The following is a 23,971-nucleotide window of genomic DNA, read 5'->3' as shown; positions in this document are numbered from 1 at the left end:
GTTGTAAAAATCAGCATGTCGTCATTGCTCTAAGATTATACTTAGAAAAATCAGGTGGTGGGTTGGGTGTGGCCATTTATGGTTGACCTCTGATTTATGTTCTTGGAAATCTATTAAGGATTAGCTTAGTAAGTATATGGCTGGCTCTCATTATAACCTCTTCAAGGAATTTGTGCTTAAATATTTTGTTCATATTCAGTCTCCAAAAAGGGAAAATTCTACTCACCACTTCATGCCAACACATAAAAAACTGGACAGACTGAAAAACCATCACCTCTTCATAGATCCCTCAGAGAAACAAGGTCACAGACCAGTCTACCACGGAAAACATTAGAAATAGGCACATGCAGAAAATGACAACTTATTGGGGTAAATCCCATAAAAACAAACTACTTTGGAAACCAGTGCTAAGGTAGGAAAAACTGTACTACAGTTAAAAAGTTCCTGGACAATCAGTGTGGATGACACAGGGTTAGAAAACCAATAAGTAAACAGGTGAACAGATAAGGTATAACTTAGGTATAAAGGGAATACCAGATAAAGGGTCAGGTTGGGGAAAAGGATCACAAGCAATATTTGAAATAATTACGATGTAACTTGTGCACCCCCCCCCCATTAATGCCAGACACAAGACCAAAAGTCCCAAAGTGCCCTGAGCCTAATTCTAGGCCCATTATATTTAACTGCAAAAATTTAAAGATAAAAATTATTGAAGAAGCCAGAGGGCAGAATTAACGATAGAGGAGTAATATAAGAATTACATTCATCTTCTCAGCAACCATGCAAGAATAAAGAAGTCCCACCAAACTAGAATTTTGTGCCATGTGAAATTCTTCAAAAGTAAAGGGGAAATATTTTCTTAAAAATTGAAAGTAGTTCTCAGTAGATCTACCTTGGATGATTTTTTAAAAAAGAAGTTTTTTTTTAATATGAAAAATGATATATGTCTGAAACAGTTACACACAAAGTAAGAGTATTAGAAGATAATATGAAGTGGATAAGTGAGGGTAAAATAACTCATTTTTCAAAACTGTATAACAGATAACAGTTTGGCCAAAATAATAATAGTGATAGTATATATGATTATGTAAGCTAGTGTATAAGTTAAATGAAGGAGAATACTGGTACTAGAGATGAGAGGGAGGAATTGGGAAATTTTTCATAAAGAATTTGTAAGACCTGTGAAGTGAATACATTATTTGAAAGTAGAGTCATATGAATTGTCAATGTATATTGCAGACTCTAATGCAAACCCCAAAAGAAAGTACAAAATAGAACAATATACAACATGTATGCAAATATACATAAAACCACTATTTTTATATCCCATATGTAATATATAGAGAAATACAGTATATGTTAAAATGCAATATACTAAGGAAGGGAAGAAATGAGTCATTTAAGAAACAAAATGGTGATTGCTTTGGCAGCACACACACTAAAATTAGAAAATACAGAGAAGATTAGCATACCCCTACACAAGGATGACACCAAAATTTATGAAGAGCTCCATAGTTTTAAATGACAACAATAAATACCTACCCATAGTTACTTTGAATGTGAATGGACAAACTGCTCCAATCAAAAGACATATGGTGACAGTGAGATACAAAAGTAAGACTCTAAAATATGCTGCCCAGAAGAGACTTATTTTAGACTTAAGGACGCCTGTCGCGGCCGGCGTGACAACACGAACAGGAACAAGAGGGTAAGAGGATGGTGAGAGAGAGACAAAGAAACAAAGAGATGGGGGCAGGAGGAGCACTGAGGAGGATGTCCAACAGTGCTGAGTTTATTAGAGGCATTATGGCCATATATATATAGTAGTTCTACAATAAGAGAAGCAATGCATCTGTGTCTAGCTAAACAACCACAGGTTCCCGTAATCAGTTCCCCTAATCAATCTCGTAAATGACTACACACAGACTTCATGACGCCAAAAGGCTGGAGCTAAAACATTGTTTCAATATTGATTCAAGAAGTAACAACAAACCCGAGAGTAATTTACAAGCTTGTACTGGGACGTCAAGGACCAGTTAAGGATTTATAACCCCGTCTGAATTGTGTTTAAAGCTAACTACATGTGGGAAGTCATGTAGGTGAGCGCACAACACATAGCACAGACCCTTTCTCAGTGCTACTCAGTTATTTCATCCTAAGCCTTTTGTTAGGCTATTTGGACTTTAAAGGAGATGCAAGTCAGGGCCTGGTGTGGTCCTCATCCCAAGCCTTATTGCGGCCTCCCACAGATGCCTGAAGATTGCAAGCGACAGGGTAGATAAACATTTGTGCAAAGAACATCAAAACATAGCTGGAGCAACAATACTTGCATTGGACAAAGCACACTTTAAAACAAAAACTCTAAACAGGGACAAAAAAGGACACTAAGTAATAATAAAGGAGAGAGTTCAACAAGAATTTATAGAACAATTGTAAATATTTATGCACTCAACATGGGAGCACCCCCAAGACAAAAGCAGTTAATAACAAACATAAAGGAACTAACCCTTTATAGTACAATAGTAGTAGGGGAATTCAACACCTGACTTATCTAGGTGGACACATTACCCAAACAGAAAATCAACAAGGGGACAATGACATTGAATGATACATTGGACCAAATGAACTTAAGAGGTATACTGTGAATATTCCATCCTGAAAAGGCATAATACACATTCTTTTCAGGTGGACATGGAGCATTCTCCAGAATAGATGACATACTGGGTCACAAGCCATCTTCAACAAATTCAGATATATAGAAATCATACCGTGTTGTTTTTTTTTTTTCCCCACCATAATGCAATGAAACCAGAAATCAAACACAAGAAGAAATCTGGAAGGACCACAAGTACATGGAGGTTAAATATCATGCTAATAAACAATAAATGAGTCAACAAATATATCAAAGAAGAAATTGAAAAGTATATGAAAACAAGCAAAAATTAAAATGCAAACAACCAAACCCTTTGAGATGCAACAAAAGTGGTCCTAGGGGTGAAGTATATAGTAATATAGACCTACCCTAAGAAGCAAAACAAATCTCATATAAACAACCTAACCTTCTACATTTCTCAGAAATGTATTCATTCATTTCTCAGAAAATGAACAACAAACAAAACCCAAACCAGCAGAAGGAAATAAATAATACAATTAGAGCAGAAATAAATGATAAAAATACTAAACAAAATAGAAAAGATCATTGAAATCAGGAACAGTTTCTTTGAAAAGATCAACAAAATTGATAAATCTCCAGCAAGACTCATAAAAGAAAGAGAAAGGAAAGAAAGGCCAAGGAGGGGGGGGGGGAAGAGAGTGAGGAAGGAAGGATAGAATGATAGAAGGAAAGAAGGGACTCAAAATCATAAAGTGGAGAAATAACCAATATCACAGAAATACAACTGTAAGAGAATATTATGAAAAAAATATGCCAACAAATTAACCTAAAAGAAATTGATGAATTCCTAGAAATATAGCCTGCCAAAACTGAATCAGGAAGAAAAAAAAAAATTTGACGAGATCAATATTCCACAAGGAGATTGAAATGACAATCTCCCAACAAACAAAAAGTCCAGGGTCAGATGGCTCCACAGGTGAATTCTTCCAAACATTCAGAGTTCATGTCTATTACCAACCAACCCCAGAGAAAGAAGAAGGACCTTTAAATTCATTTTCTGAGACCAGTATGACCTTGATACCTAAACAACATAAAGACACCATAAAACAAAACAAAAAATGGAGAACTAGAAGCTAATATGTATGATGATGTTTAATGCAAGAAACTTCAACAAAATATTCGTGAACTAAATCCAACAATACATAAAAAAAAATCATTCACCACAGTAAAGTGGGTCTTATTCCCAGGATGCAAGGGTAGTTCAATACTTGCAATTCAATCAGTATGATACACCACATCAATAAGAGAAAGATTAAAATATATATGGTTGTTTCAATAGACACAGAAAAAGCGTTTGACAAAGTACAATATCCACTCATGACAAAACCCCCCAGCAAAGTAGATTTAGAGGGAATATATGTCCACATAATAAGGGCCATATGTGACAAAATCACAGCTACCATACTTAATGATGAAAACTGAGAACACATATTTCCTCAGAGATCAAGAACAGGTCAGGGATATTCACTCTCATGTCTTAAAGTCAACTTAGTACTAGAAGTCCTACCTGTAGCAGTCAGACAAAAAAAAAAAAAAAGACATTTGAATTTGTAGGGAAGAAATAAAACTTTCAGTGTTTGCAGGTAGCATGATACACTGTATAGAAAACCTAGAAGATGCCACCACAAAACTCCTAGGACTGATAGATGAATTCAGTATCACAGGATATAATACCAATGTGCAGAAATCTGTTACATTTCTGTACACTAATAATGAAGTAGTAGAAAGAAAAGTAAAGGAAATAATTCCACTTGCAATTGCATCAAACACAGTAAGATACATAGAAATAAATCTAACCAAATTGGTGAAAGACGAGCACCCTGAAAACCAGAAAACAGGAATGAAAGAAATTGAAGACCATACAAAGGAATGGAAAGATATTCTATGTTCATGAACTGCAGGAACAAATATTGTTAAAGTGACCATACTACTGAATGCTATCTACATATTTAATACAATCCCTAACCAAATACCAACTGCATTTTTCACAGAACTGGAATGAAAAATCCTAAAATTTGTAGGGAACCACAACAGACCCCAAACAGCTAGAGTAACCTTGAAAAAGAAAATCAAATCTGGAGGCATCACAATTCTAGATTTCAAATTATATTACAAAGCTGTCGTTCAAAACAGTATGGTGCCAGCACAAAAAGGTATGTAGCTCAATAGAACAGAATAGAACACCCAGAAATGATCTCACAATTATTCGGTGCATTAATCTTTAATAAAGCAGGAAATAATGAATATGGTATTGGGAAAAATACAGTCTTTTCATTGAATGGTGTTGAGAAAACTGGACAACAACATGCAAAGGAATGAAGTTGGACCACTTTCTTACAGCATACACAAAAGTAAACTCCAAATGGGCTGAAGACCTAAATGTGAGACAGGAAACCTTCAAAATCTGAGAAGAAACACAGGCAGAAATGTCTGTGACATTGACTGTAGCAACATTTTTCTAGATCTGTATCCTGAGGCTAGGGAATAAGCAAAAATAAACTATTGGGACTATATCAAATAAGAAAAAAAGAACAACTTTTGCACAGCTAAGGAAACAATACAACAAAAAGGGAACCTACTGAATGTGAGAAGATATCTGAAGATGACATATCTGAACATGGTTAGTAGCAAAAATATATGAAGAGCTGATGTAACTCAACACCATCTGCAAATAATCCAATTAAAAAATGGGCAGAAGGCATGAACTGACATTTTCCCAAAGAAGACATACTTGGCCACAGATACATGAAAAGATGGTCACCATCATTAATCATCAGGGAAAAGCAAATCAAGACTACAATGAGATATCATCTCACACTTCAGAAGAGCAAAATCAACAAGACAAGGAAAAAGTGTTGGTGAGGATGTAGAGAAAAAGGAAACTTTTGTTGGTGGGACTGCAAACTTATGCAGCTATTGTGGTAACAGTATGGAGGTTCCTCAAAGATGTTAAAAGTAGAACTGTCCTAAGGTCCAATAATTGTGCTACACAGTATTTACTCCAATAAAACAGAAATTCTTTTTTTTTTTAATTTTTTTTTCCATTTTATTTATTTTTTCAGCGTAACAGTATTCATTCTTTTTGCACAACACCCAGTGCTCCATGCAAAACGTGCCCTCCCCATTACCCACCACCTGTTCCCCCAACCTCCCACCCTTGACCCTTCAAAACCCTCAGGTTGCCCCAACCTCCCACCCCTGACCCTTCAAAACCCTCAGGTTGTTTTTCAGAGTCCATAGTCTCTTATGGTTCGCCTCCCCTCCCCAATGTCCATAGCCCGCTCCCCCTCTCCCAATCCCACCTCCAGTTTGTTTTGTGAGATTAAGAGTCATTTATGGTTTGTCTCCCTCCCAATCCCATCTTGTTTCATTTATTCTTCTCCTATCCCCCTACCCCCCCATGTGGCATCACAATTCCGGACTTCAAGCTCTATTACAAAGCTGTCATCATCAAGACAGCATGGTACTGGCACAAAAACAGACACATAGATCAGTGGAACAGAATAGAGAGCCCAGAAATCGACCCTCAACTCTATGGTCAACTAATCTTCGACAAAGCAGGAAAGAATGTCCAATGGAAAAAAGACAGCCTCTTCAATAAATGGTGCTGGGAAAATTGGACAGCCACATGCAGAAAAATGAAATTGGACCACTTCCTTACACCACACACGAAAATAGATTCCAAATGGATGAAGGACCTCAATGTGAGAAAGGAATCCATCAAAATCCTTGAGGAGAATGCAGGCAGCAACCTCTTCGACCTCAGCCATAGCAACATCTTCCTAGGAACAACGGCAAAGGCAAGGGAAGCAAGGGCAAAAATGAACTATTGGGATTTCATCAAGATCAAAAGCTTTTGCACAGCAAAGGAAACAGCTAACAACCAAAAGACAACTGACAGAATGGGAGAAGATATTTGCAAACGACATATCAGATAAAGGGCTAGTATCCAAAATCTATAAGGAACTTAGCAAACTCAACACCCAAAGAATAAAACAGAAATTCTAATGTAAAGGGATACATGCACCCCTTTGCTAATGGCAGCATTACTTACAGTATTCAAACTATGGAAGCAGCCCAAAAGTCCATGGGTTGATGAATGGATCAACATCTTTATGTGATATATATACATATACATGTATATGTATGTGTGTGTGTATATATATATGTGTATATACATGTATATGTATATATATATCACATAAAGATGTTCATTCAATCCATCTAATCAGTACATATATATATGTGTAAATACACACACAGACACACACACATATATATATATATATGATATATGGGATATATACACAATATATATATACACCATACACACACACACACATACACACACACACACACACACACACACACGCACACACAATGGGATAATGTATGTGCTTCTAACAAGACTTGAAAATACAAAGGATAAGACTGGTAGAAGTGGTAGACTTCTGAAGCCACTATCATAATCGGTGATTCCATCATCCCTCTGTCAAAGATGGATGGATGGATCCAACAGACATGAAATCACTAAAGCCACAGTTGAACCCAGCAGCACCATTAATGAAATAGGTATACTTGACATCTATAGGCAACTTCAAATTCTGTCCATAAGACAAAAAAGGGACCCAAAAGGAATAGAAATAATGTCATACCTACTCCCAATCCAAAGGAATTAATCTGGATATCCATAACAGAGAGGAAACTTGAAAAAACCCCAAAACATAAAGGTTAAACCAAACACAAAATTACATTTCTGTCAAGGAGAAAATGTCATGAGAAATGGATACTTTGAGAGTAATGCAACATGTGTGGAATGCAGCAAAAGGAATGCCTAAAGGGATATTTTCAATGTGTATATTAGAAAAGAAAAGAAAAAAAAACAATCAATAATCTTACTTCCACCTTCGGAAATTAAAAGGGGAGCAATCTGAAATAAAATAAATAAAAATAAAAAATAAAATAAAGTGATGATGAAAATAATAATTAATAACTAGATTCTCTTAAACACAGTCACATAACTTGCTACAAAATAGTTGAATTGGGGCACCTGGGTGGCTCAGTCAGTGAAGCGTTTGCCTTCAGCTTAGGTCATGATCCCAGGGGCCTGGGATTGAGCCCCACATTGGGCTTCCTGCTCAGGGAGAGTCTGCTTCTCCATTCTACTCTCTCACCATAGCTTCCTCTGCTGTGCTCATGCTCTATCTCTCAAATAAATAAATACAATATTAAAAAAATAGTTGAATCATGTTTTAAACCAAGCTGTTGTGCTTTTGAGTCTAACTTATTTGATTTAAAAGTATCTGCTCATTGATTTTGTGAAAATAAAGACCATCCAAAGGAAAACAATCAGAAGCCACTTACTGAGAACTTGCAAAAAAAAAAAAAAAAAAAAGTCATCCATCACTTGTATTTGACAGAGGATTAAGGCAGGTAGAAGAGTGAGACAACTTTATAGTTAAAGAGGGAAGGTTTTAGCTGTGTTTTGATTACAGGTTCTTGGCATGGAGAAGGCTGGAAGTGGGGGTCAGGACATTCAGGTGCTTGGTTTAGGAAACATATTTGAGTTTCTCTGATTATTAGTGCTGTCCTGAAAATCAGGGCAGAGTTTAGGGACATGACAGGCAATGACCACTCTAGCTGTTTCTAGGCTGATCGCTGTGGTTGTAGTTTGTATTCCTTGACTGGTTGCTGCAGAAGTTCTGGGTCAGAATTTTACGGTCATGAATAATTTGGCCATTGTCCACTGGTATATCGACTATCTAACTTCCAACCCCTCCCATGAATGCTAAGTACTCGGACTCATCAAAACCTTTAACACCAGGAATTAAAATGCTTCATTTATAGTAAAACTGTATTTTATACAGTGATGTTGAAATTGACAAATTTTGATTAAACAATTTGAAAAAATGCTATTGAATTCTCAAATTTGGGGCACTTCTCCATGTATATAAAATTATGTGTGTTATCATATTTATTTATCATTGTATGGCTTAATAACACAAAAACTTGTTTTTGCCCAACAGTAGTTTCCTTTATCAATCAACGTTAGACTCTCTAAATCAATCTAAAAATAATAAAATAATAATAATAATTATCACTTTTATTATAAAATTAGAGTAAAGAATGAGTACAGAGTATCAACAATACTAAAAGCTGATTCTTTGAAAAGGTCAACAGACGGTTATAAGCCTGAGCTTACTAAGGTAAATAAAAAGACATCAATTACTAAAATCAGAAATGAAATAGAGGTTATCACTAAAAATCCCACAGGAAAGTAAAGGATAATAAACTATCCTATATCCACAACTGATAAAGTAGTTGAATGGACTGATTCCTTGAAAGTCACCATCTGCCTAAAACACGTAAGAATAGATATTTTGAATCTTTTTAAAGTATCTTATTAATCTTATTGAATCTTATTGAATTAATCTTAATGAATATTATTAAAGTAATTGAATCAATATATAATAACTTTCTAAAACAGATAACACCAAGCTTATAATGAGCTCAAAAATGAATGCTTCCAACCTTTAAATGAAGAAATTATACAAATTATCTACAATCTTATTTACAATATGGAATCAGAGGATATACTTTTCAACCCATGCTGCATGGACAGCACTATGTTAATACTACAGCCAAGTACTTACAAGAAAATTTTGGACCAAATATCACATAATTGTTAGTGCAATATCTTCAATAAAATTTTGGTAATGATGTATTCAAAGAATTATACACCACAACGAAGTCAGATATGCAGCAGGTATGTCAGGATTGAATAGTCAATTAGTATAATCCATCAAATCAAATAGCTGAAACAGAAACAAAATACATGATCATAATAAAAAATTAAAAAGTCTGTTTTAGGCATGATTATCTGTTTTGATTGTGTTGAGTTTGAGAAGTTCTTTTTAGATCCTGGATATCAACCTTTTGTCTGTACTGTCATTTGCAAATATCTTCTCCCAGTCCATGGGTTACCTCTTTATTTTGTGGACTGTTTCCTTTGCTGTGCAGAAGCTTTTGATCTTGATGAAGTCCCAAAAGTTCATTATCACTTACGTTTCCTTTGCCTTTGGAGTCGTATTTTGAAAGAAACTGCTGTGGCTGATATCGAAGAGGTTACTGCCTATGTTCTCCTCTAGCATTCTGATGGATTCCTGCCTCACGTTGAGGTCTTTTATCCATTTCGAGTTTATCTTTGTGCACGGTGTAAAAGAATGGTCGAGTTTCATTCTGCTACATATCGCTGTCCAATTTCCCCAGCACCATTTATTGAAGAAACTCTCTTTTTTTTCACTGCATATTTTTTTTCCCTGCTTTGTCAAAGATAAGCTGACTATAGAGTTGAGGGTCCATATTTGGGCTCTCTACTCTGTTCCACTGGTCTATGTGTCTGTTTTTATGCCAGTACATGCTGTCTTGATGATCACAGCTCGGTAGTAAAGCTTGAAGTCAGGTAACCTGATGTCCCCAGATGTGGTTTTTCTTATTCAACATTTCCTTAGCAATTTGGGGTCTCTTCTGATTCCATACAAATTTTAGGATTATTTTCTACAGCTCTGAAAAATACCGGTGGAATTTTGATTGGAATGGCATCAAAAACAGATTGCTCTATGGATTGCTTTCTCACATTGAGGTCCTTCATCCATTTTGAGTCTATTTTCGTGTGTGGTGTAAGGAAGTGGTCCAATTTCATTTTTCTGCATGTGGCTGTCCAATTTTCTCAGCACCATTTATTGAAGAGACTGTCTTTTTTCCATTGGACATTCTTTACTGCTTTGTTGAAGATTAGATGACCATAGAGTTGAGGGTCTATTTTTGGGCTCTCGATTCTGTGCCACTGATCTATGTGTTTGTGGAGAATGCAGGCAGCAACCTCTTCGACCTCAGCCGCAGCAACATCTTCCTAGGAACATCAGCAAAGGCAAGGGAAACAAGGGCAAAAATGAACTATTGGGATTTCATCAAAATCAAAATCTTTTGCACAGCAAAGGAAACAGTTCACAAAACCAAAAGACAACTGACAGAATGGGAGAAGATATTTGCAAACGACATATCAGATAAAGGGCTAGTGTCCAAAATCTATAAGGAACTTAGCAAACTCAACACCCAAAGAACAAACAATCCAATCAAAAAATGGGCAGAGGACAGGAACAGACATTTCTGCAAAGAAGACATCCAGATGGCCAACAGACACATGAAAAGTGTGCTCCACATCACTCGGCATCAGGGAAATACAAATCAAAACCACAATGAGAGGGGAGGAGTCAAGATGGCAGGGAAGTAGGAGGAGGCACCATTTCAACCTGTACCCTAAAGTGAGCTGATTACCTACCAAAGAACTCCGACCACCCATGAAATCAGCCCGAGATCAGAATTATACACGTCTGGATCTCTACAGGAGCAGAAGACACCAGTGGCAGGTAAAGCAGACTGGGAACATCCGACTGATATCGGAAGATAAACAAAAGGGGGAGAGAGACACCAGAGGAGACCGATCGGAAAGTAACACCCCAGCACAAGAGTGCTCTGCGTCTGGGGACCAGCATTAACTTGGAGTCTGGTTGAAAGCACTCAAAAAACAAACAGCAAAGGATCACTGGGGGTAATAGTGGGAACCTGGGCAGTTAGGGTCAGGGACCTAAGTCCCCGGACCCAGGACAGCCTCCCCTGGCGCGGAGCCAGAGAGAGTGCGGCGGAGAAATCAGGTCTCCGTCCCTGAGCGGCCAGTGCACCTGAACGCCAGCGCGCCCGAGAACAAGTGGGGTCTGGCTCCCATGAGGGGCTGGGAGCCTGGCCAGACGGCAATCCTGAAATGCGCGCGTACCACACCCTCCCTTGGGATAGGTGCTCATAGGCGCTAGCCTGGAGCTCTGGCAGCCGGAAAAACCACACATTCCCAGCCCGGGACAGCGGGAAAATCTCAGTGTGCAATCTCTGCTCCGAACCTCTCTGGCAGTCTGGAGCTGCCTAGACAGACACCGCTGCCCTGGTTTTGGGTACAACGAGGAGCTCCTGCATCCCCAGGGACAGTGACTCAGAACCGACTCTGCCAGCAGCTTTTCCAAAACAGTCTGAGGCTTCTCTCTGAGAGGGAGGTCGGGGTGCAGTTTGCTCTCCTCTAAATCTCCAAAAACCATCAAAAGGTGTCAAGGCGAGAGAAAGCAGATGAAAGAACATAAAAACCCCCAGAGAACAAAAGGCTGAAAAAAAACAGTTTCCTGAAAAAAAAAAGAGCTCACCCCCTTGAGGGGAGCGGGAGGACCTAACTCAGGGAACATCACTGTCTGAAAACCCACGTGGCAGGCCCCTCCCCCAGAAAACCAACCAGGAAGGAAGAAAAAAAAAAAAAGACTACAAGAGAACAATCACCACTACTTCATAAATACAACTTTTATTTTTAACTCTTTACCAATATTCTGGTTCTTTTTTTTTTTTATACATACAGATAATTTTTTAACCTATTTACCATAACACCGAGATGTCCAGTACATCAAATTCTTTAATAACCTTCTAACCTGAACTTTTTGATACATACACCCGTGTTTTTCTTTTTTCTATTTTTTAAATTCTTTTTTAATTTTAACTTAGTTTAGTCTAGTTTATTCTTTTTTAATTTTTATTTTCTACTATACATATACAGTTAAACTTCAAGGTAATCCCCTTTCCCCAATCAATGCTACCCCTATAGGCAAACCAGTTTCTAATCCCACTGTAACTTAGGAAAGTTGAGTCCCTTAACAAAAACATCAAGATACCTTCAGGAAGAATCAAAATAACCTTCCTCACCCACACTGAGAATCTATAACCATTCTCCCAATTTTTCCTTCTGTCAGTGTTTCTGTGAATTTGTGTCTGTCCTGATAATATATAAACCTTATACTTGGGGTTCTTTCTGATGAGGTTCTTCCCTTTTTTTTTTTTTTTTCGCTTATATATACAAATTTTTTTCTCTTGTCATATACTTTTATCACTCTTTTTGTCTGTCTGTTTTTGTTTGTATACTCCACAAATCTTACCTTGTGGCCCATTTGGGCTGAGCCTTCTCTTTTATCTTCCCTTTTTTCCCTATCTCTCTCTCTCTTTTTTTTTCCTTTTATCTTTCCCCTTTTTTTTTCTTTCTTTTTCTCTATTTCTTTTTCTTCTCGTTTTTCTCTCATTTGGGTGGGGAATCCTGATTGCACAGAAGCATTCCAGGGTGCACCTTGACTGCACCACAATCGATAAGTCCAGCTGCATCTGTTTAGTCATCTCTTACCAAAATGACTAGGAGGAGGAATACCCAACAGAAGAAAAATACAGAGGATGGACCTTCTGCAACAGAGCGAATGACTATCGATATAGACAATATGTCAGAAAAGGAATTCAGACTAACAATTATCCAGGCAATAGCTAGGTTGGAGAAAGCCATGGATGACCAAACAGAATTGATTAGGGCAGAACTGAAAGCCACCAGGGATGATGTTCACAATGTTAGGGCAGAACGGAAAGCCACCAGGGATGATGTTCAAAATGCTCTCAATGAGTTCCAATCCAATCTAAATTCTCTAAAAGCTAGGGTAACTGAGACAGAAGATAGAATTAGTGATCTGGAGGACAAACAGATAGAGAGAAAGGATCAGGAGGAAGCCTGGAACAAACAGCTCAGAAGCCACGAAAACAGATTCAGGGAAATAAACGATGCCATGAAACGTTCCAACGTCAGAATTGTTGGAATCCCTGAAGGGGAAGAAAAAGAAAGAAGTCTAGAAGATATAGTGGAAGAAGTTGTCTATGAAAATTTTCCCAATCTCACGAATGGAAACAACATTCATATACTAGAGGCAGAAAGATTTCCTCCAAAGATTTTAGATTCTCGAAAGTCCTCACGGCACCTTATCGTTAGAATGGGGAATTTTGTTTCAAGAGAGACCCTCTTAAAAGCAGCTAGGACAAAGAAGCTTCTTACATACAGAGGAAAGCCCATTAGAATAACGTCAGACCTTTCCACAGAGACCTGGAAAGCCAGGAAGGGCTGGCAAAATATATTCAGAGTACTAAATGAGAAGAACATGCAACCAAGAATACTCTATCCAGCAAGACTGACATTTAAAATGGATGGAGAGATAAAGAGTTTCCAAGACCTGCAAGGCGTAAAAGAGTATGCAAACACCAAGCTGACACTGCAGGAAATATTAAGGGGGGTCCTATAAGAGAGGAAAAATCCTAAGAATATCATTGAACAGAAATACAGAAACAATCTATAGACAGAAAGACTTCAAAGGCAACACGATGTCAATAAAAACCTATCTCTATATAATCACTCTCAATGTGAATGGCCTAAATGCGCCCATAAAACGACACAGGGTTGCAGATTGGATAAAACGACAGGACCCATCCATATGTTGTCTACAAGAAACCCATTTTGAACCTAAGGATACAACTAGACTGAAAGTGAAGGGATGGAGAAGCATCTTTCATGCCAATGGGCCTCAAAAGAAGGCCGGAGTAGCGATTCTCATATCAGATAAATTAGATTTTAAACTAAAGTCTGTAGTCAGAGATACAGAAGGACACTACATAATTCTTAAAGGGACTATCCGCCAAGACGATCTAACAATTGTGAATATCTATGCCCCCAATATGGGAGCACCCAATTACATAAGAAAACTATTAATCAAGATAAAGAGTCATATTGATACGAATACAATAATAGTAGGAGATCTTAATACGCCTCTCTCAGAAATAGACAGATCATCGAAGCAGAAAATTAATAAAGAAATAAGAGCATTGAATGAAACATTGGACCAGATGGACCTCATCGACGTATACAGAACATTCCACCCGAAAACAACAGAATACTCATTCTTCTCAAGTGCAAATGGAACCTTCTCCAGAATAGACCACATACTGGGTCACAAAGCAGGACTCAACCGATACCAAAAGACGGACATTATTCCCTGCATATTCTCCGATCACAGTGCTTTGAAACTGGAGCTCAATCACAAGGAAAAGTTCAGAAGGAACTCAAACACCTGGAAGCTAAAGACCACCTTGCTTAAGAATGCTTGGATCAACCAGGAGATCAAAGATGAACTTAAACAATTCATGGAAACCAATGAGAATGAAGACACCTCGTTCCAAACCTATGGGATACAGCAAAGGCGGTTCTAAGGGGGAAATACATAGCCATCCAAGCCTCCCTCAAAAACATTGAAAAATCCAGAATACACCAGCTGTCTCTACACCTTAAAGAACTGGAGAATCAACAACAAATCAAACCAACTCCACATGCAAGAAGGGAAATAATCAAGATTAGAGCAGAGATCAATGAGGTAGAAACGAGAGATACAGTAGAACGTATCAATGAAACTAGAAGCTGGTTTTTTGAAAGAATCAATAAGATCGATAAACCATTGGCCACACTAATCCAAAAGAAAAGGGAGAAAGCCCAAATTAATAAAATTATGAATGAAAAGGGAGAGATCACAACTAACACCAAGGAAATAGAGACAATCATCAGAAATTATTACCAACAGTTATATGCCAATAAGCTAAGCAACCTAGATGAAATGGATGCATTCCTGGAAAGCTACAAACACCCAAAATTGAACCAGGAAGAAATTGACAACCTGAATAGACCGATATCTAGTAACGAGATTGAAGCAGTGATCAAAAACCTCCCAAAAAACAAGAGCCCAGGACCTGACGGATTCCCTGGGGAATTCTACCAAACTTTCAAAGAAGAAATAACACCAATTCTCCTGAAGCTGTTCCAAAAAATTGAAGCAGAAGGAAAACTTCCCGACTCTTTTTATGAAGCCAGCATTACCCTGATCCCCAAACCAGGCAAAGACCGTACCAAAAAGGAGAATTTCTGACCAATATCACTGATGAATATGGATGCAAAGATTCTCAACAAGATCCTAGCAAACAGGATCCAGCAGCACATTAAAAGTTTATCCACCATGACCAGGTGGGATTCATCCCTGGGTTGCAAGGTTGGTTCAACATTCGCAAATAAATCAGTGAGATAGAACACATCAATAAGAGAAGAGAGAAGAACCACATGGTCCTCTCCATTGATGCAGAAAAAGCATTCGACAAAATCCAGCATCCGTTCCTGATGAAAACGCTTCAGAGTATAGGGATAGAGGGAACATTCCTGAACTTCCTAAAATCTATCTATGAAAGACCCACAGCAAATATCATCCTCAATGGGAAAAAGCTTGCAGCCTTCCCGTTGAGATCAGGAACACGACAATGATGCCCACTCTCACCACTCTTGTTCAACATAGTATTAGAAGTTCTAGCAACAGCAATCAGACAACAAAGAGAAATAAAAGGTATCCAAATTGGCAAGGAAGAAGTCAAACTCTCTCTCTTCGCAGATGACATGATTCTTTATATGGAAAACCCCAAAGACTCCACCCCCAAACTACTAGAACTCATACAGCAATTCAGTAACGTGGCAGGATACAAAGTCAATGTACAGAAATCAGTGGCTTTCTTATACACCAACAATGAAAATACAGAAAGGGAAATTAGAGAATCGATTCCATTTACTATAGCACCAAGAACCATAAGATACCTGGGAATAAACCTAACCAAAGAAGTAAAGGACCTGTACTCGAGGAACTACAGAACACTCATGAAAGAAATTGAAGAAGACACAAAAAGATGGAAGACTGTTCCATGCTCTTGGATTGGAAGAATAAACATTGTTAAAATGTCTATACTGCCTAGAGCAATCTATACTTTTAATGCCATTCCGATCAAAATTCCACCGATATTTTTCAAAGAGCTGGAGCAAATAATCCTAAAATTTGTATGGAGCCAGAAGAGACCCCGAAAAGCTAAGGAAATGTTGAAAAACAAAAACAAAACTGGCGGCATCACGTTACCCGATTTCAAGCTTTACTACAAAGCTGTGATCACCAAGACAGCGTGGTACTGGCATAAAAACAGACACATAGACCAGTGGAACAGAGTGGAGAGCCCAGATATGGACCCGCAACTCTATGGTCAAATAATCTTCGAAAAAACAGGAAAAAATATTCAATGGAAAAAAGACAGTCTCTTCAATCAATGGTGCTGGGAAAACTGGACAACGATATGTAGAAGAATGAAACTCGACCATTCTCTTACACCGTACACAAAGATAAACTCAAAATGGATAAAAGACCTCAACGTGAGACAGGAATCTCTCAGAATCCTAGAGGAGAACATAGGCAGTAACCTCTTCGATATCAGCCACAACAACTTCTTTCAAGATATGTCTCCAAAGGCCAAGGAAACAAAAGCAAAAATGAACTTTTGGGACTTCATCAAGATCAAAAGCTTCTGCACAGCAAAGGGAACAGTCAGCAAAACAAAAAGGCAACCCACGGAATGGGAGAAGATATTTGCCAATGACAGTACAGACAAAAGGTTGATATCCAGGATCTATCAAGAACTTCTCAAACTCAACACACACAAAACAGATAATCATATCAAAAAATGGGCAGAAGATATGAACAGACACTTCTCCAATGAAGACATACAAATGGCTATCAGGCACATGAAAAAATGTTCATCATCACTAGCCATCAGGGAGATTCAAATTAAAGCAACATTGAGATACCACCTAACACCAGTTAGAATGGCCAAAATTAGCAAGACAGGAAACAACGTGTGTTGGAGAGGATGTGGAGAAAGGGGAACCCTCTTACACTGTTGGTGCGAATGCAAGTTAGTGCAGCCACTTTGGAGAACAGTGTGGAGATTCCTGAAGAAACTAAAAATAGAGCTTCCCTATGACCCTGCAATTGCACTGCTGGGTATTTACCCCAAAGATATAGATGTAGTGAAAAGAAGGGCCATTTGTACCCCAATGTTTATTGCAGCAATTGGTATGGTCGCCAAACTGTGGAAAGAACCAAGATGCCCTTCAACGGATGAATGGATAAGGAAGATGTGGTCCATATACACAATGGAGTATTATGCCTCCATCAGAAAAGATGAATACCCAACTTTTGTAGCAACATGGACGGGACTGGAAGAAATTATGCTGAGCGAAATAAGTCAAGCAGAGAGAGTCAAGTATCATATGGTCTCACTTATTTGTGGAGCATAACAAAGAACATGGAGGACATGGAGAGATGGAGAGGAGAGGGAGTTGAGGGAAAGTGGAAGGGGAGATGAACCATGAGAGACTATGGACTCTGAAAAACAACTAGAGGTTTATGAAGGGGCGGCAGGGGGGTGGGGGTGGGGTGGGAGGTTGAGGAACCAGGTGGTGGGTAATAGGGAGCGCATGTACTGCATGGAGCACTGGGTGTGATGCCAAAACAATGAACACTGTTATGCTGTAAATAAACAAATAAAAATAAATATATATATAAAAAAAAACCACAATGAGATATCACCTCACACCAGTCAGAATGGCTAAAATTAACAAGTCAGGAAATGACAGATGCTGGCGAGGATGTGGAGAAAGGGGAACCCTCCTCCACTGTTGGTGAGAATGCAAGCTGGTGGAACCACTCTGGAAAACAGCATGGAGGTTCCTCAAAATGTTGAAAATAGAAGTACCCTATGACCCAGCAATTGCAGTACTGGGTATTTACCCTAAAGATACAAATGTGGTGTTCCGAAGGGGGACGTGTACCCGAAAGTTTATAGCAGCAATGTCTACAATAGCCAAACTATGGAAAGAACCTAGATGTCCATCAACAGATGAATGGGTAAAGAAGAGGTGGTATATATATACACAATGGAATATTATGCAGCCATCAAAAGAAATGAAATCTTGCCATTTGCGATGACGTGGATGGAACTAGAGGGTATGATGCTTAGTGAAATAAGTCAATCAGAGAAAGACAACTATCATATGATCTCCCTGATATGAGGACGTGGAGATGCAACATGGGGGGTTGGGTGTTAGGAGAAGAATAAATGAAACAAGATGATATTGGGAGGGAGACAAACCATAAATGACTCTTAATCTCACAAAACAAAATGGGGGTTGCTGAGGGGCGGTAGGGTTGGGAGAGGGCGATGGGGTTATGGACATTGGGGAGGGTATGTGCTATGCTGAGTGCTGTGAAGTGTGTAAACCTGGCGATTCACAGACCTGTACCCCTGGGGATAAAAATACATTATATGTTTATTAAAAGAAAAGAAAAAGGAAGGATGAATACCCAACTTTTGTAGCAACGTGGACGGGACTGGAAGTGATTATGTTGAATGAAGTAATTCAAGCAGAGAGAGTCAAGTATCATTTGGTTTCACTTATATTTGGAGCATAACAAATGACATGAAGGACATTGGGAGATGGAGAGGAGAAGGAAGTTGAGGGAAATTGGAAGGGGGGGCGAACCACGGGAGACTATGGACACTGAAAAACAACCTGAGGGTTTTAAAGAGGCGGGGGTGGGAGGTTTGGGGAACCAGGTGGTGGGTAATAGGGAGGGCATGTATTTCATGGAGCACTGGGTGTTGTGCAAAAGCAATGAATAGTGTTACACTGAAAAAATAAATAAATAAATAAATAAATAAATCAGATTGCTCTAGGCAGTATAGATATTTTAACAGAAGACATGATCAGACACTTCTCTAATGAAGACATACAAATGGCTATCAGACACATGAAAAAATCTTCATCATCACTAGCCATCAAGGAGATTCAAATTACAACCACATTGAGATACCACCTTACTGAAGTTAGAATGGCCAAAATTAGCAAGACAGGAAACAATGTGTGTTGGAGAGGATGTGGAGAAAGGGGAACCCTCTTACACTGGGAATGCAAGTTGGTGCAGCCACTCTGGAGAACAGTGTGGAGATTCCTTTCTAAATTAAAAAAAAATAGAGCTTCCCTCTGACCTTGCAATTGCAGTACTGGGTATTTACTGAAAAAATACAGATGTAGTGAAAAGAAGAGCATCTGAACCCCAAAGTTTATAACAGCAATGGCCACGGTCGCCAAACTGTGGAAAGAACCAAGATGCCCTTCAACGGACGAATGGATAAGGAAGATGTGGTCCATATACACGATGGAGTATTATGCCTCCATCAGAAAGGATGAATACACAACGTCTGTATCAACATGGATGGGACTGGAAGAGATTATTCTGAGTGAAAGAAGTCAAGCAGAGAGCAATTCTCATATGGTTTCACTTATTTGTGGAGCATAACAAATAATACGGAGAACATAGGGAGTTGGAGAGGAGAAGGGAGTTGAGGCAAATTGGAAGGGGAGATGAACCATGGAGCCGAGGGACTCTGAAAAATAATCTGAGGGTTTTGAAGGGGCAAGGGTTTGGAATTTGGGGGAGCCAGGTGGTAGGTATTATGGAGGGCCTGTATTGCATGGAGTACTGGCTGTGGTGCATAAACAAGGAATTATCTTATGCTGAAAATAAATAAATAAATAAATAAATAAATAAATAAATAAATAAATGAAATCATAAGAAAATTAAAAGCTTTTGATAAAATACAATGCCTGTTCATGATGAAACTCTGTAAACTAAGAATAGAAAGTAACTTTTTAAAAAAATTTATTTATTTAATTTCAGCACAATAGTACTCATTGTTTTTGCACCACACCCAGTACTCCATGCAATACGTGCCCTCTCTATTATCCACCACCTGGTTCCCTAACCTCCCACCCTCGCCCCTTCAAACCCTCAGGTTGTTTTTCAGAGTCCATAGTCTCTCATGGTTCATCTCCCCTTCCAATTTCCCACAACTCCTTTCTCCTCTCCATCTCCCCATGTCCTCCATGTTCTTTGTTATGCTCCAGAAGTAAGTGAAACAATATGATAATTGACTCTCTCTGCTTGACTTATTTCCCTCAGCATGATCTCTTCCAGTCCTGTCCATGTTGCTACAAAAGTTGGGTATTCATCCTTTCTGACGAGGCATCATACTCCATCGTGTATATCGACCACATCCTCCTTATCCATTCATCCGTTGAAGGGCATCTTGGTTCTTTCCACAGTTTGGCGACCGTGGCCATTGCTGCAATAAACATTGGGGTACAGATGGCTCTTCCTTTCACTACATCTGTATTTTGGGGGTAAATACACAGTAGAGCAGTTGCAGGGTCATAGGGAAGATCTATTTTTAATTTCTGAGGAAACTCCACACTTTTTTTCCAGAGTGGCTGCACCAACTTGCATTCCCACCAACAGTGTAAGAGGGTTCCCCTTTCTCCACAACTTCTCCAACACACATTGTTTCCTGTCTTGCTAATTTTGGCCATTTTAACTGGTGTCAGGTGGTATCTGTGGGTCTCTCATAGATTGATTTTATGAAGTTCAGAAATGTTCCCTCTATCCCTATATTTTGAAGCGTTTTCATCAGGAACGGATGCTGGATTTTGTCAAATGCTTTTTCTGCATCAATTGAGAGGACCATGTGGCTCTTCTCTCTTCTCTTATTGATTTGTTCTATCACACTGATTGATTTGCGAATGTTGAACCAACCTTGCAACCCAGGGATGAATCCCACCTGGTCATGGTGGATAATCTTTTGAATGTGCTACTGGATCCTGTTTGCTAGGATCTGGTTGAGAATCTTAGCATCCATATTCATCAGTGATATTGGTCTGAAATTCTCCTTTTTGGTAGGTTCTTTGCCTGGTTTGGGCATCAGGATAATGCTGGCTTCATACAAAGAGCCTGGATGTTTTCCTTCTGCTTCAATTTTTTTGGAACAGCTTCAGGAGAATTGGTGTTATTTCTTCTTTGCAAGTTTGGTAGAATTCCCCAGGGAATCTGTCAAGTCCTGGGCCCTTGTTTTTTGGGAGGTTTTTGATCACTGCTTCAATCTCGTTACTAATATTGGTCTATTCAGGTTGTCAATTTCTTCCTGGTTCAATTTGGGGAGTGTTTAGTTTTCCAGGAATGCATCCATTTCATCTAGGTTGCTTAACTTATTGGTGTATAACTGTTGGTAATAATTTCTGATGATTTTTTCTATTTCCTTGGTGTTAGTTGTGATCTCTCCCTTTTCATTCATAATTTTATTAATTTAGGCTTTCTCTGTTTTCTTTTGGATTAGTGTGGCCAATGGTTTATCGATCTTATTTATTCTTTCAAAAAACCAGCTTCTAGTTTCATTGATACGTTCTCCTGTATCTCTGTTGTCTACCTCATTGATCTCTGCTCTAATCTTGATTATTTCCCATCTTGCATGTGGAATTGTTTTGATTTGTTGTTGATTCTCCAGTTCCTTAAGGTGTAGAGACAGCTGGAGTATTCTGGATTTTTCAATGTTTTTGAGGGAGGCTTGGATGGCTATGTATTTCCCCCTTAGAACCACCTTTGCTGTATCTCATAGGTTTTGGACCGAAGTGTCTTCATTCTCATTGGTTTCCATGAATTGTTTAAGTTCATCTTTGATCTCCTGGTTGATCTAAGCATTCTTAAGCAAGGTGGTCTTTAGCTTCCAGGTGTTTGAGTTCCTTCTGAACTTTTCCTTGTGATTAAACTCCAGTTTCAAAGCATTGTGTTCTGAGAATATTCAGGGAATAATGTCAGTCTTTTGGTATTGGTTGAGTCCTGCTTTGTGACCGAGTATTTGGTCTATTCTGGAGAATGTTCCATGTGCACTTGAGAAGAATGAGTATTCTTTAGTTTTAGGGTGGAATGTTCTGTATATGTCTATGACGTCCATCTGGTCCAATGTTTCATTCAATGCTCTTATTTCTTTATTGATATTCTGCTTCGATGATCTGTGTATTACTGAGAGAGGCATATTAAGGTTTCTTACTATCAATGTATTCATATCAATGTGACTCTTTATCTTGATTAATAGTTTTCTTATGTAATTGGCTGCTCCCATATTGGCGGCATAGGTATTTAAAGTTGTTAGATCATCTTGGTGGATAGTCCCTTTAAGAACAATGTAGAGTCCTTCTGTATCTCTGACTACAGCATAACAAATGACATGGAGGATATTGTGAGATGGAGAGGAGAAGGAAGTTGGGAGAAATTGGAAGTGGAGTCGAACCATGAGAGACTATGGACTCTGAGAACAACCTGGGGGTTTTGAAGGGGTGGGGGTGTGAGGTTGGGGGAACCAGGTGGTGGGTAATAGGGAGGGCACCTTTTGCATACAGCACTGGGTGTTGTGCAAAAACAATGAATACTGTTATTCTGAAAAAATAAATTAATTAATTAAAAAAATTAAAAAAATCTAATTTATCTGATATGAGAATCACTACCCTGGCCTTCTTCTGAGGCCCATTGGCATGAAAGATGCTTCCCCAGCCCTTCACTTTCTATCTGGGTGTATCCTTTGGTTCAAAATGGGTCTCTTGTAAACAACATATGGATGGGTCCTGTCTTTTTATCCAATCTGCAACCCTGTGTTTTATGGGCGTGTTTAGGCTGTTCACATTGAGAGTGATTATTGATAGATAGGTTGTGATTGACATCATATTACCTTTGAAGTCTTTCTCTCTGTAGATTGTCTCTATATTTCTGTTCAATGATATTGTTAGGATTTTTTCTCATTTATACAACCCCCTTAATATTTCCTGCAATGTTGGCTTGGTGGTTGCATAGTCTTTTAAGCCATGCCAGTCTTGGAAACTCTTTATCTCTCCATCTATTTTGAATGTCAGCCTTGCAGGATAAAGTATTCTTGGCTGCATGTTCTTCTCATTTAGTACTCTGAATATATTTTGCCAGCCCTTCCTGCTTGGCATGTCTCTGTGGACAGCTCTGATATTATTATAATTGGCTTTCCTCTGTATGTAAGGAGCTTCTTTGTCCTAGCTGCTTTTATGAGGGTCTGTCTAGAAGCATAATTCTTCATTTGAACTATTAGGTGTCGTGAGGACTCTTGAGAATCTAAGATCTTGGGGGGAAACCGCTCTGTCTCTAATACATGAACCTTGTTTCCATTCATGAGAGTGGGAAATTTTCATAGACAAGTTGTACCATTACATCTTCTAGACTTCTTTCTTTTTTCTCCCCTTCAGGGATTCCAATAATTCTGATGTTGGAATGTTTCATGGCATCATTTATTCCCCTGATTCTGTTTTCATGGCTTCTGAGCTGTTTGTTCCAGGTCTCCTCCTCATCCTTTCTCTCTATCTGTTTGTCCTCCAGACCACTAGCTCTATCTTCTGCCTCAGGTTCCCTAAATTTTAGATAATTTAGATTAGATTGGAACTCATTGAGAGCATTTTGAACATCATCCCTGGTGGCTTTCAGTTCTGCCCTAACATTGTGAACATCATCCCTGGTGGCTTTCAGTCCTGCCCTAATCAATTCTGTTTGGTCATCCATGGCTTTCTCCAACCTAGCTATTGCCTTA

General features: G+C 38.6%; 1 non-coding gene across 1 annotated transcript; it reads left to right on the top strand.

Annotated features, from left to right (window-relative positions):
* The first annotated feature begins 1,414 nt into the window (after positions 1–1,414).
* On the top strand, positions 1,415–1,519 carry LOC123935959. The gene has a single exon (XR_006817040.1). It is a non-coding gene; the product is annotated as a U6 spliceosomal RNA (small nuclear RNA).
* The last annotated feature ends 22,452 nt before the right edge of the window (positions 1,520–23,971 follow it).

The sequence above is a fragment of the Meles meles genome, chromosome Y (assembly GCF_922984935.1).
Source record: "Meles meles chromosome Y, mMelMel3.1 paternal haplotype, whole genome shotgun sequence".
NCBI classification, from domain to species: Eukaryota; Metazoa; Chordata; class Mammalia; order Carnivora; family Mustelidae; genus Meles; species Meles meles.
The sequence above is the reverse complement of the archived record's forward strand: the minus strand, read 5'-3'. Positions and strand labels throughout refer to the sequence as shown.